Below are 12,239 nucleotides of genomic sequence, written 5' to 3' on the forward strand. Positions count from 1 at the left end.
TGCACTGGCATTTGAGAGATCCCGGTGATTCAGTGGAAGGTGTATTACTCGCACCCTCTTAGCGTTTTGAAGGATGTTGCTTCAAAATTTAATGTCATCTGTATCGAAAGTAGCTGCAAATACATACATTTATGCCAAAGTCCAGCCCCCATCAGGAAAGCGGCTACATGCATGACGAGGTGGCCGAGTGGTTAAGGCGATGGACGGCTAATCCATTGTGCTCTGCACGCATGGGTTCGAATCCCATCCTCGTCGTTCATTTAAGAGAGCCCGGTGCTTCCGGGGAAGTTATCTTACTCGCACCATCTTCGTGCTTCGAAGCATGTTATGGCAAAATTGAAAGTCATCTTACCGAACATAATTGCAGAAACATACAGAATTGCAGAAACAAATATGTGCCGCAGTCCAGCCTCCATCAAAAAAGTAGGCGCATACGTGATGAGGTGGCCAAGTAGTTAGGGTGATGCACTTCTAATCCATTGTGCACTGCCTGTGTGGGTTTGAATCCCATCCTCGTTGACCATTTGCTATGGTGTTTGAGAGAGCCCCGTGCTTCCGTGGAAGGTGTTTTACTCGCACCCTCTTAGCGTTTTGAAGGATGTTATGGTAGAAGTTAATCCAGCCTCCGGCAGGGATGGACCGCTGATCCACTGTTCTCTGCTTGTGTGGGTTCGAATCCCACTCTCGTTGTTCAATTGCTTTAGTATTTTAGAGAGCCTGGTGCTTCCATGGAAGGTTTCTTACACGCACTCTGAAGAATGTTATAGTACAGGTTAATCCAGCCTGCAGCATGTTTAGGAGCTCAACGAAAGTTGCAACATGCTAAAGAAACAGGAGCACAGCTATTCTTTTCAACAGAACATTAAGCCTACTAAGAGGCTGACAAAAATTGCCAGAGCTGACTGTATTTCAAGTCATCTCAGCGAGGTATTGGGTAAAGTTTTCAACCAGCAATGATCACGCCTCGGATAGACCTCATAGGCTACGATATTGCCTCTGCGAAAGAATAGCTATAAGAGCTACGAACTCTTCTGTGTACCAATCTGGACATGCAACGACAAGGTGGCATCAAACTTTAAACTGCCAGCAATCAGCCCTCTGGCACCAATGAGTGCATGCTGTGTCTGCAGAACAGGTTATTGATTTGTCCAAAAATAATTACTTATACATTGTTTCATTTTTACTTAAAGAAAAGTATACACTACTTATGTGAATCTGGGAGAAGAGAATTGTGGGTAATCTGGTAAAGGGGGCGGAGTCACAACGCTGAACGGCAGAGAAAAGGGTTGAGATTGGGATGTATTTATTGGGCTGTACAGGGATTGGGGTAAGGTAATGAAGAATGCAAGGGCACTGAAACCATATTTTGACAGAAATCCAAGGTCAGCTATGCTGCCGTTTTTAGACTCAGGCATTCTGTCTAGTTTCTCTCCAACAAAACCAGAAGAAACTTGTTGCAGTTAATGTTGAACAATAAAGCCTGGTTTATACTTCTGTGTCAAGTGATCAGCGTGATCCACGGCGCAAGCCTTGCGCGTAGCCGTGCACTTATACTTCTGCGCACTGTTTCTGTTGCTCTGCAATACACTTCCGAAACGCTAGCTGGCAGTAGGTGTTTATGTTTCTCTGTGTTGAGTTTCTTCGCTGGTGTTTTGTTTTTTTCTGACCGCTTCCTTAATGTGCAAGTGGCTCAAACTCGCTCATTTTGAGGCAGGAACCAGTGGACGTGCAACAACTTTAATGAAAAGGTTAACACAAAACAACAGTCTCCATCCGGAGCTCCTTCATGGGACTCCACACTTGTAAACACCCGCTGCTTTACGCTCGAGCGGCTCTCACCTCCGCCCACACTCGTCAGCGCTACCAAGCCGACCAATCTCAGAGCTTGCACTTGCGCTGTGCTTACACGTGACGAGGTGGCCGAGTGCTTAGGTTAGTATGTTGTACTCTGCAAGTTCTGGTTTAAATCCCATCCTCATAGTTTCACTGTTTTGAGAGAGGCAACTGCTTCTGTCTAAGGTTTCTTACTTGCACCTCTCAGCGTCTTAAAGGATGTTTATGGCAAAACTGTATGTGATATTTAGCGAAAATAGCTGCAAAAACATACGTATTTGCCATAGTCCAGTCTCCATTAGGAGAGCACCTATGTGCGCGGCGAGGTGGCTGAGTGGTTAAGGCGATGGACTGCTAATCCGTTGTGCTTTGCATGTGTGAGTCGAATTCCAGCCTGGTCATTCGTTTAAGAGAGCCTGGTGTTTACGTGGAAGGTAACTTACTTGCACCCTCTTCGTGCTTCGAAGCATGTTATGGCAAAATTGAGTGTCATCTTACCGAAAACAGTTGCAAAAATATACATGACCACATATGTGCCCCAGTCCAGCCTCCATCAGGAAAATGGCAGCATATGTGACGAGGTGGCCGAGTGGTTAAGGCGATGGATTGCTAATCCATTGTGCTCTGCACGCGTGGGTTCGAATCCCATCCTCGTCGCTCAAATGCACTGGCATTTGAGAGATGCCGGTGATTCAGTGGAAGGTGTATTACTCGCACCCTCTTTGCGTTTTGAAGGATGTTGCTGCAAAATTTAATGTCATCTGTATCGAAAGTAGCTGCAAATACATACATTTATGCCAAAGTCCAGCCCCCATCAGGAAAGCAGCTACATGCATGACGAGGTGGCCGAGTGGTTAAGGCGATGGACTGCTAATCCATTGTGCTCTGCACGCATGGGTTCGAATCCCATCCTCGTCGTTCATTAAAGAGAGCCCGGTGCTTCCGGGGAAGTTATCTTACTCGCACCATCTTCGTGCTTCGAAGCATGTTATGGCAAAATTGAAAGTCATCTTACCGAACATAATTGCAGAAACATACAGAATTGCAGAAACAAATATGTGCCGCAGTCCAGCCTCCATCAAAGAAGTAGGCGCATACGTGATGAGGTGGCCGAGTAGTTAGGGTGATGCACTTCTAATCCATTGTGCACTGCCTGTGTGGGTTTGAATCCCATCCTCGTTGACCATTTGCTATGGTGTTTGAGAGAGCCCCGTGCTTCCGTGGAAGGTGTTTTACTCGCACCCTCTTAGCGTTTTGAAGGATGTTATGGTAGAAGTTAATCCAGCCTCCGGCAGGGATGGACCGCTAATCCACTGTGCTCTGCTTGTGTGGGTTCGAATCCCACTCTCGTCGTTCAATTGCTTTAGTATTTTAGAGAGCCTGGTGCTTCCATGGAAGGTTTCTTACACGCACTCTGAAGAATGTTATGGTACAGGTTAATCCAGCCTGCAGCATGTTTAGGAGCTCAACGAAAGTTGCAACATGCTAAAGAAACAGGAGCACAGCTATCCTTCTCAACAGAACATTAAGCCTACTAAGAGGCTGACAAAAATTGCCAGAGCTGACTGTATTTCAAGTCATCCCAGCGAGGTATTGGGTAAAGTTTTCAACCAGCAATGATCACGCCTCGGATAGACCTCATAGGCTACGATATTGCCTCTGCGAAAGAATAGCTATAAGAGCTACGAACTCTTCTGTGTACCAATATGGACATGCAACGACAAGGTGGCATCAAACTTTAAACTGCCAGCAATCAGCCCTCTGGCACCAATGAGTGCATGCTGTGTCTGCAGAACAGGTTACTGATTTGTCCAAAAATAATTACTTACACATTGTTTCATTTTTACTTAAAGAAAAGTAGACACTACTTATGTGAATCTGGGAGAAGAGAATTGTGGGTAATCTGGTAAAGGGGGCGGAGTCACAACGCTGAACGGCAGAGAAAAGGGTTGAGATTGGGATGTATTTATTGGGCTGTACAGGGATTGGGGTAAGGTAATGAAGAATGCAAGGGCACTGAAACCATATTTTGACAGAAATCCAAGGTCAGCTATGCTGCCGTTTTTAGACTCAGGCATTCTGTCTAGTTTCTCTCCAACAAAACCAGAAGAAACTTGTTGCAGTTAATGTTGAACAATAAAGCCTGGTTTATACTTCTGTGTCAAGTGATCAGCGTGATCCACGGCGCAAGCCTTGCGCGTAGTCGTGCACTTATACTTCTGCGCACTGTTTCTGTTGCTCTGCAATACACTTCCGAAACGCTAGCTGGCAGTAGGTGTTTATGTTTTTCTGTGTTGAGTTTCTTCGCTGGTGTTTTGTTTTTTCTGACCGCTTCCTTAATGTGCAAGTGGCTCAAATTCGCTCATTTTGAGGCAGGAACCAGTGGACGTGCAACAACTTTAATGAAAAGGTAAACACAAAACAACAGTCTTCATCCGGAGCTCCTTCATGGGACTCCACACTTGTAAACACCCGCTGCTTCACGCTCGAGCGGCTCTCATTTCCGCCCACACTCGTCAGCGTTACCAAGCCGACCAATCTCAGAGCTTGCGCTATGCGTGCGCATGACATTTTTTGAGGTGCGCGTCAATGTCGCCCACGGCCACAGTGAGGTGCTATGCAACCACGTGTAGGCTGCACCGTAGCATACGCGTGCGCTTGACGCAGAGGTATAAATCAGCCTTAACTCTGGGGCACTGATCAGAGCTACTGATAAAGCTCCTTATAACAACCTTTATCTTCATCTTTTCTGTAAGAACATCCATTCGAGTCCCAAAAGTTAATCCTTTCTCTAGCACAACGCTGTGCTTACACAGCAAATTTTGAAGTGTTAATTTCACTCTCAAAGTGTGAAATTTAACACTTCTTTAGTGTTTATATAGGTCCACACTGAATTGAGTTAAATTTACACTTGAAAAAGAGTACATTTTTTTACACTTGCATAGTGTTAAAAAAAGCACTGCTAGTGTTAACTTTAACTCTGTGTTTTCCACTCCCTTTCCCTATTTGCATAAAGTAAATGTTAAAACTACACTCACAGTGTTAATAGCTTAACACTAAGAGTGTTCTTCTTAACACTAATAATATAGTGCTCATACATACCTAGGTTGATATTTAAATGTATTTTTAGTTATATAGATTGTTCATTGCATTACAGGACAGTTTGCATTGATCATTTAAAAAAAATTGTCAGAACAGTGTACCAGTTTAAACTTTTATTTTTAACAATGCATCCTAAACACACAGTTAAACCAATATGAAATGTACAGCATTTTCAGTGTCAAAAATGGTAAGTGTCTTAATGAGGTGCTGCTTGCTTGCCAGCTTTGACAACAGACACACTTTATTGTAAAAGAAAAATTTAGTGTAAAAGCTTTGCATGCAGTTCCTTTACCCTGGGTGACTCACTGGTAGGCCACATCGATATTGTAGACCGTAGTTTGGAGAAAGGTAAATATGATGACAAGTGCTTCCTCGTACGTCAAGATGAACACATAGTCTTTAAAGAGTTCATCAACAGCACTCAAGGAGCTGCACATAGGATGAGATGTTTGTCCATAACCACATAGAAATAGTCGATCCTCCCCTTGATCCTTCCTGATCCTAGTAGATATGGCTGGTGGCCCTTCCTCTCCCTGAGATGGCCTTCAATGCTGGTGCAAGACTGCAAAAAACAGCCAAAAACTTGTAATTAAATGCAAGAAACCAGTTAGGAAACTTATAATTTTATTAATGAAAACACTAAAAATAACAAAACCACCTTTACCCAAAGTGCAAAAATTAAATGTGTTTATGTCATTCATTGTGTAGTGTGACGGAAAATAATTACAACAAAAATGTTTATATATTTTTTTTATAAACCCTCAGTTCATCCAAGATGTAATGTACATTCTTCAACAGCATTCAACTAAATGTATTGACTTTTTAAAAAGTTTCAACAGGTACATTTTACAGCATCGCATTATGGTTACCAACCTTAAAGAGCCCATATTATACATGAAATAGGGTCATATGTAGGTTGTAAGGGTCTCCAACAACAGTCTAATATGCATGCAAGGTCAAAAAACACTTTGATGGTCTTATAATCTGCATTTATTTTTACCTAATTATCCCAGCGACTCCCATATGAATCGTTCAGCGATTCATTTGTTCCCAGACCCCTCCTCAGCGCGAAGCTAATCTGCGCTGATTGGACCAATAACAGCCTGCTGCGATTGGTCGACAGTGACAGGCTTCAACGCGAGACAGAGTGAAATGCCCAGCTGCTAATCAACAATATAAAAGTAGTCACAGTGCACACACGCTTCATAGTGTAAGGCTTTTTTCACACACACACACAACCCTCCTCAGAAGAACTGGGGAGATCGACGCGAGTCTCCTAGCCGTCACACACTCTACCTGCTCTTTTTCTCTCTCTCACACACACACACACACGCACGCGCACGCACATTATGCTCCTCAGAAGAACTAGGGAGAGCGACACGCGTCTCCTGTCTCCTAGCCGTCACACACTCGACCTGCTCTTTTTCTCACACACACACGCACACAAACACACACACATCACGCTCCTCCTCAGAACTAGGGAGATCGACACGTGTCTCCCGTCTCCTAGCTTACGATGACCATAGCAACGACAAACGGCAGTAGAACGCGAGCTCACAAAAGCATTTAACGTTAAATCCGTAAACAAATCGGCACGCGTCGCCTTTTCAACGTGGCTTACATGCGATATGAGAATATAAAGAGTAACCGCGTGTACTGTATCAGGTTAACAAGTAACAAAACACAATAAATACATAATTTGCAAGCTAGAGTAAACGAGGCAACAATTTTAAATCGCACTACACAATAAACCTCAACCACTGACTCTTCACAGTTTCATCTTTGGGTAGAGACTGTCAATATTATCCATCTGAGCACAGCGTGACTTCATTTGACCGGCGGCGTTTGTGTGTGTGTGTGAATCTCCCGGGTTTGCGCGCGTAACTACTGGCGAGGCTTGTGTTTCGTAGCCGCATCATCGCGAAACACCTAATGACTCGTTATCAAGACGACTCGTTTGAAGCACTATGAGTCGACTCTTTTATAGATGAATCAATAGTTTTAAACACTGTACACTTACAGATTTAAGCCTTAGCTGGATATTTCACTTCACTTAGAGCTGTGTGACACACTACATGGAAGGGCATTTTCACAAACCCATAATATGGGCTCTTTAATAATAATAATGAAAAGACTTTCTAAAATATTGTGAGTTTTACCTTGTGGAAATGCACAAGTCGTTCAACAGCCTCTGTTGGACTGATCTTAGTCTTCTTTCTCCCTGAAGGAGGAGGCAGGAGATGCAGAAGGAGTAGGGCAGATGACAAATCACTATCCCAGCCTGAATGAATAATAATAAAAAGTTAGACATATTAATATTAAAATAAAGCAAGCCTACATTCACACTTAAGGCTCACAAATCCAAAAGAAACTGAAGCAAATTTCAAACTACAAAATCCTTAGAAATCGTACCATTTTCAGATCCTTGTCCTTCTCCTAAATTTATAAGACAATGAACGTCGGCAGTTGAAGTTAGAGATTTCGTCTCGATGATCCTGTGCTTAAATGCGGTTTCCCACCTCTCAAGCAACTTGTTGGATGTTTCAGCACTGAACAGCAGACCAAAGTCCTGATTAATCTAAGGAAGAAGCATATTAGATTGATTAAAAACTACAGTTTTTTCCAGGTTGTTTGATAAAATTAGAAATCATGCACAAATTTAAATGTTTTACGGTTAGTTTTGATAATTACTACAATGATATTTAAAAGGTAAGTGTAAGCATATGTCAAATCTATGAATAGGGCCAATTATGTGCCGCATGAAATAGTGACAAAACCCACCATATAGCTGCATTAACACTTAAAAAATAAATCTTTGAAAAAAAGTGCCATATTTACCAATCCTTTCACTTATCAACAAGCTTTTCTTGCATATATTTAATGAAATCTTACCCATGAATCTCTGTCATGTGACTGACGACAATATTAACTAGCTGCTGTCTAGTGCTGTGCCTTAAAGTTTTTGTGACCTTGTATTTGTCAAGCACTTCATCACCATTATCACCACCAGATTGCTTTTCCAAAGCAACTTGGACAATCTGATAAAGTGAACAGAAAAAAACAGTATACTTGTAAAATAATAAAGTGAATTAGTATATGATTAAATTAACCATAACAAACAACATATGCATATACCTGTTTTGCCCTTTCATCATCTACCATCAAGCAGCAGCTGGCCCTTGTCAATTGATTCTGCATTGTTCGCTTAGGGTCTTCATGATCCGTTGAAGAGAGTGAAACTGTATCAGTACATGTGCTGGTTGTTGATAATCTTGTGGGTGAAATCACTGATGGAGAAATGGAAAACATTATTATTACCCTTTACATTATATTTTCTTTAGTTTAGAATCAATTTACCTTATATTTCAACTTAATTTTAAACAATGCTATACTATTAGCTTTTATTATACATAATCATCCTAAACGTTTTTCTACATAGTGGTTTTGACAGATTATTTTGATCAACCTTTCATCATTGGGCATCACATGAACTTAAGCTGTTAGGTTACAATATTACACCAAACAAACACATGGCAGTAGTCAAGGAACGTATAAAACCTCTTATTTCAGTACATACTTCACTGTTCAGTAAGCTCTTCTATGAGTTTTACAGTTGTCTTATTTTTACTTAATTCTAACTATTCTGACCTATACTACTCTAAAACAGAGTCATTTGAAGAATATCCAGAGATTTCTTAATAATTACCCTCAGGCAGGCCAGCAGAAGTATTTTCTTCCAAACATCTTAGTCAAGCATAAATGTGGACTGCTGTCCATTAACTCGTGGAAGATGTCCTCTTCTACATTAGTGTCTGTGTCATCGAAAACTTGAAGATCTACAGTTGTTGGTAATCCAAATTTGCTTTTCACTGAAGAACAAGAAACATAGATGGTTATGACTTCAATAAGCACAACTCTGACCAGCACAATCTAGCAATTTTACATATTTTTCACTCCTTGATATTGAACTTTCACCAACATAATGGAAGCTGTTGAAAAATACATATATCACTTTATTATTGACAAGAATCCATCGCAAATTTGACAGTAAAATTAAATCAAGTTTATTTGTATTCATTTTCATTTTAACGTGATATGGAAGCGGATGTTATTATGAATAGTACATATAAATAAGTAAAAAGCAAATGACGTTTTTCTTTTTCTAAAAATAGCAACACAGTAACGTTCTTTTTTTTTGCTTGTCTTTTGTTTTTTTTTTAATATGGAGGATTCTACATACCAATTTCTAACTAGTATACTTAGCAAAGACGACGTATAAAAAAATTACACTTGTATAAAAGCACATTACAGATTAAAAAGCACGTTTTTTTCACATATACATATTAATGAAAGATCTTCAAAAGTTAAGAGTACTTACAGTTCTATCTACAATAGCCAGCTTTTCATACAATGCAACAGAACAGCACTTCAATATTATAAAAATACTATTCGGCTACTACCTTAAAATCAACAATGAAATTTGCTAGGTAAACAGCGGCAATAACAGTCTGCTCTGGTTCGTCTCTTCTGAGCTTGGCATTTTTCGATCGTTGTATTATGGGGAATACACTAGCGCTACACAAAAATCACTAAAGTTACTCGATTCGTGCTCATCGTCAGTTCTTTTCACAGCAGTTCCGTCTGTTACGGTTACTCAATAAGGCGAAACTCGAAATACTCTATTTTTGAGTGAAACGGAGTGTCTGACAGGTTATAAAGTAAGCAATTTGTGGTTTGACCGTTTCAAGTGATTCAGTTCAATTTAGTGAACTGGTTCAACTGATTGAAATTGAGTGTCATCTTACTGAAAATAGTTGCAAAAACATACATGACCACATATGTGCCCCAGTCCAGCCTCCATCAGGAAAGTGGCAACATATGTGACGAGGTGGCCGAGTGGTTAAGGCGATGGACTGCTGATCCATTTTCAGATTTATTTTGTGTTGTCACTTGTCACTTTATGTACACTGGAAGCTTCTGTAGCCAAAACAAATTCATTGTGTGTGTGAAGCACATTTGGCAATAAAACTGATTCTGATTGTGCTCTGCACGCGTGGGTTCGCATCCCATCCTCGTCGCTCAAATTCACTGGCATTTGAGAGATCCTGGTGATTCAGTGGAAGGTGTATTACTCGCACCCTCTTAGCGTTTTGAAGGATGTTGCTGCAAAATTTAATGTCATCTGTATCGAAAGTAGCTGCAAATACATACATATGCCAAAGTCCAGCCCCCATCAGGAAAGTGCCTACATGCATGACGAGGTGGCCGAGTGGTTAAGGCGATGGACTGCTAATCCATTGTGCTCTCCATGCATAGCTTCCATGCATTGTAATCCTAAAAGTGTGTGCATTTGTGACAAAAAAAAAGAAGGAAACGTATATCAGGCCTGCCAGAATGTCTACGTTTTTTATGTTTGTTTTTGAGGTTACCAAAAAGGTGCCTGGTGCCATTGGGGACACGGCTGCATGGATGACCAATATTGGGAATGAGCTTGGTCAGGTTTTGAACAGTGTTCTTACAACAGCTGAAGGTGCAGGACTGGAGGAGGTGTGCCAGGGCATCGTCAGACGCTACCAGAATGCTGGGGAGCCAGAGCCTGAGGTCATCTATGTTGACCGGGATTGCTGCAGTCAGTCAGCTGAAATCGTATTAAATGTGCAGTGCATTTGAAAAAAAAAATTTTAATCTTTAAAATCTTAAAAATGCCTTCTTTCCCTAATGATGATGAAAATAAATTATTAATTAACAAATACTGGCCCCACCATTATTGTATTTAACTATAAATATTATAATTATAATTGTATTTAAAACATTTGACTTTTTACGTTTAAAAATAAATAAATATCTGAACAACAACATCAACAACAAAATGCAGTTTCTTTTCTTATCTGAATTTTTACCATGAACTGTAATGAACTAATTTCTGATTAAATTAAGTTTTTGTGTAATCATCTTGATAAATGTGTCTTTATTTGTAATTATTTTTAAATTGTAAATGAAAATGAATTGTGAATTGAAATCAAATCAAATGCATGATTTTTTTATTTTATATTTTCCCTCTAACATTTATTTTTTCCACAGGTGCACATGTGGTGCTAAATCTTTTCCGGCCATGAAAGTCTATTGTTGGGCTAGATATCTTCCATTTTATAAGAAGATTCAACTGTGGCCTTACTACAAAGCACCACCCTCTCTATAGTATTTTTTGTTCAAAACTTTCCTCTTGTACATTTGAGTGGGATCAGGAGGATGTGAAAGAACTTAAGGCAGCCAAAAGAGGGCAGTGGAAGAGTAGCCATGGAGGAAAGACTCCTACTGACTCCTACTGCCCAGGTGAACTCGCAAAGCATTGTAGGTGGCGAACACTAAGACTGAGGACATTCGGGTCATGATTTCAGGGCTGCTGGAGTCAGTGTGGGAGCTTACTGACGCCACAGGTCTTCGTCTGGTTAACCCTGACAGCATGGACCATGTCTGGGAGACACAACAAAAACACTTGGAGGGCATCCAGGACCCTCCCCATGTGGAGTTATACACAAAGACAGGGACACTCCAGAAGGGTGGTAAAGTCCTAAATGTTGTTAGATGTGGCAGGGGGGTCATCCTCACTGGAAAGTTTTAACCGCCATCATTGTGCCTTATTCCTGGTAAATTTTTAGTGTTAGATTGCAAAATGTTCTGTATATTTTTAAGCTTATAAGCAAATAAGTAAACTGCTGCTATTGTTTCAGCATTATAGTCGCACCCTGGCCACTAACTGGATTTGGCTTCTTTTCATTAAATTTATTGATTTAAGTTGTTATCATGGAATTTACAACTATAGTTGTCTCTGTTTTTTATGTTGCTGTTCTATTACTATTTTTATTTTCTCAGTTTAAAATAACTGTTACCTGATTTTTTAATTCCTAGGATGGAGATGCAATGCCATGCACACACAAATGTACATGTTAGAGGGGGCCTAGAGATGGAACATGAGCTGGAGAAAAGAAGCTGTGTCTGTGACGGGGACCTCAAACATCAGGACATTTGATGTGTGTTTAATGTCTTATTTAAATAGCACAAGCCAACGAGTCCTTGGTAGGGCTTTGATGCCAGAATTCACCCCTCCAGGAAATCCCAATGGTAAGAGTATGTCTCAGGACAAAGCATTGGATTATTGCTCTCTCTGTCTCCTGTGTTAAAAATGTGTTAAAAGTAATGCAGGTGAGCACATTGCAGTGGAGTTTTTGTTGGCTCAGTCCAATAGAGGAGACCAGTTGATTCCACATCAAAACGACATGCCTGAAATTCCTGCAGAGGAGCCT

General features: G+C 40.7%; 5 non-coding genes and 2 pseudogenes across 5 annotated transcripts; 4 read left to right on the forward strand and 3 right to left on the reverse strand.

The window, feature by feature from the left end:
• The window catches only part of LOC130222340 (gastrula zinc finger protein XlCGF57.1-like), a 410,257-nt pseudogene that overhangs the window by 14,940 nt on the left and 383,078 nt on the right, over positions 1-12,239 (forward strand).
• On the forward strand, positions 174-255 carry trnas-gcu (transfer RNA serine (anticodon GCU)). Its single transcript has one exon. It is a non-coding gene; the product is annotated as a tRNA-Ser (tRNA).
• On the reverse strand, positions 868-1,008 carry LOC130224150 (U4 spliceosomal RNA). Its single transcript, XR_008837223.1, has one exon. It is a non-coding gene; the product is annotated as a U4 spliceosomal RNA (small nuclear RNA).
• On the forward strand, positions 2,409-2,490 carry trnas-gcu (transfer RNA serine (anticodon GCU)). Its single transcript has one exon. It is a non-coding gene; the product is annotated as a tRNA-Ser (tRNA).
• On the forward strand, positions 2,670-2,751 carry trnas-gcu (transfer RNA serine (anticodon GCU)). The gene has a single exon. It is a non-coding gene; the product is annotated as a tRNA-Ser (tRNA).
• LOC130224188 (U4 spliceosomal RNA) lies at positions 3,364-3,504 on the reverse strand. The gene has a single exon (XR_008837258.1). It is a non-coding gene; the product is annotated as a U4 spliceosomal RNA (small nuclear RNA).
• LOC130223489 (uncharacterized) lies at positions 5,195-8,712 on the reverse strand (annotated as a pseudogene).

Source organism: Danio aesculapii, chromosome 4 (assembly GCF_903798145.1).
Source record: "Danio aesculapii chromosome 4, fDanAes4.1, whole genome shotgun sequence".
Lineage (NCBI taxonomy): Eukaryota > Metazoa > Chordata > Actinopteri > Cypriniformes > Danionidae > Danio > Danio aesculapii.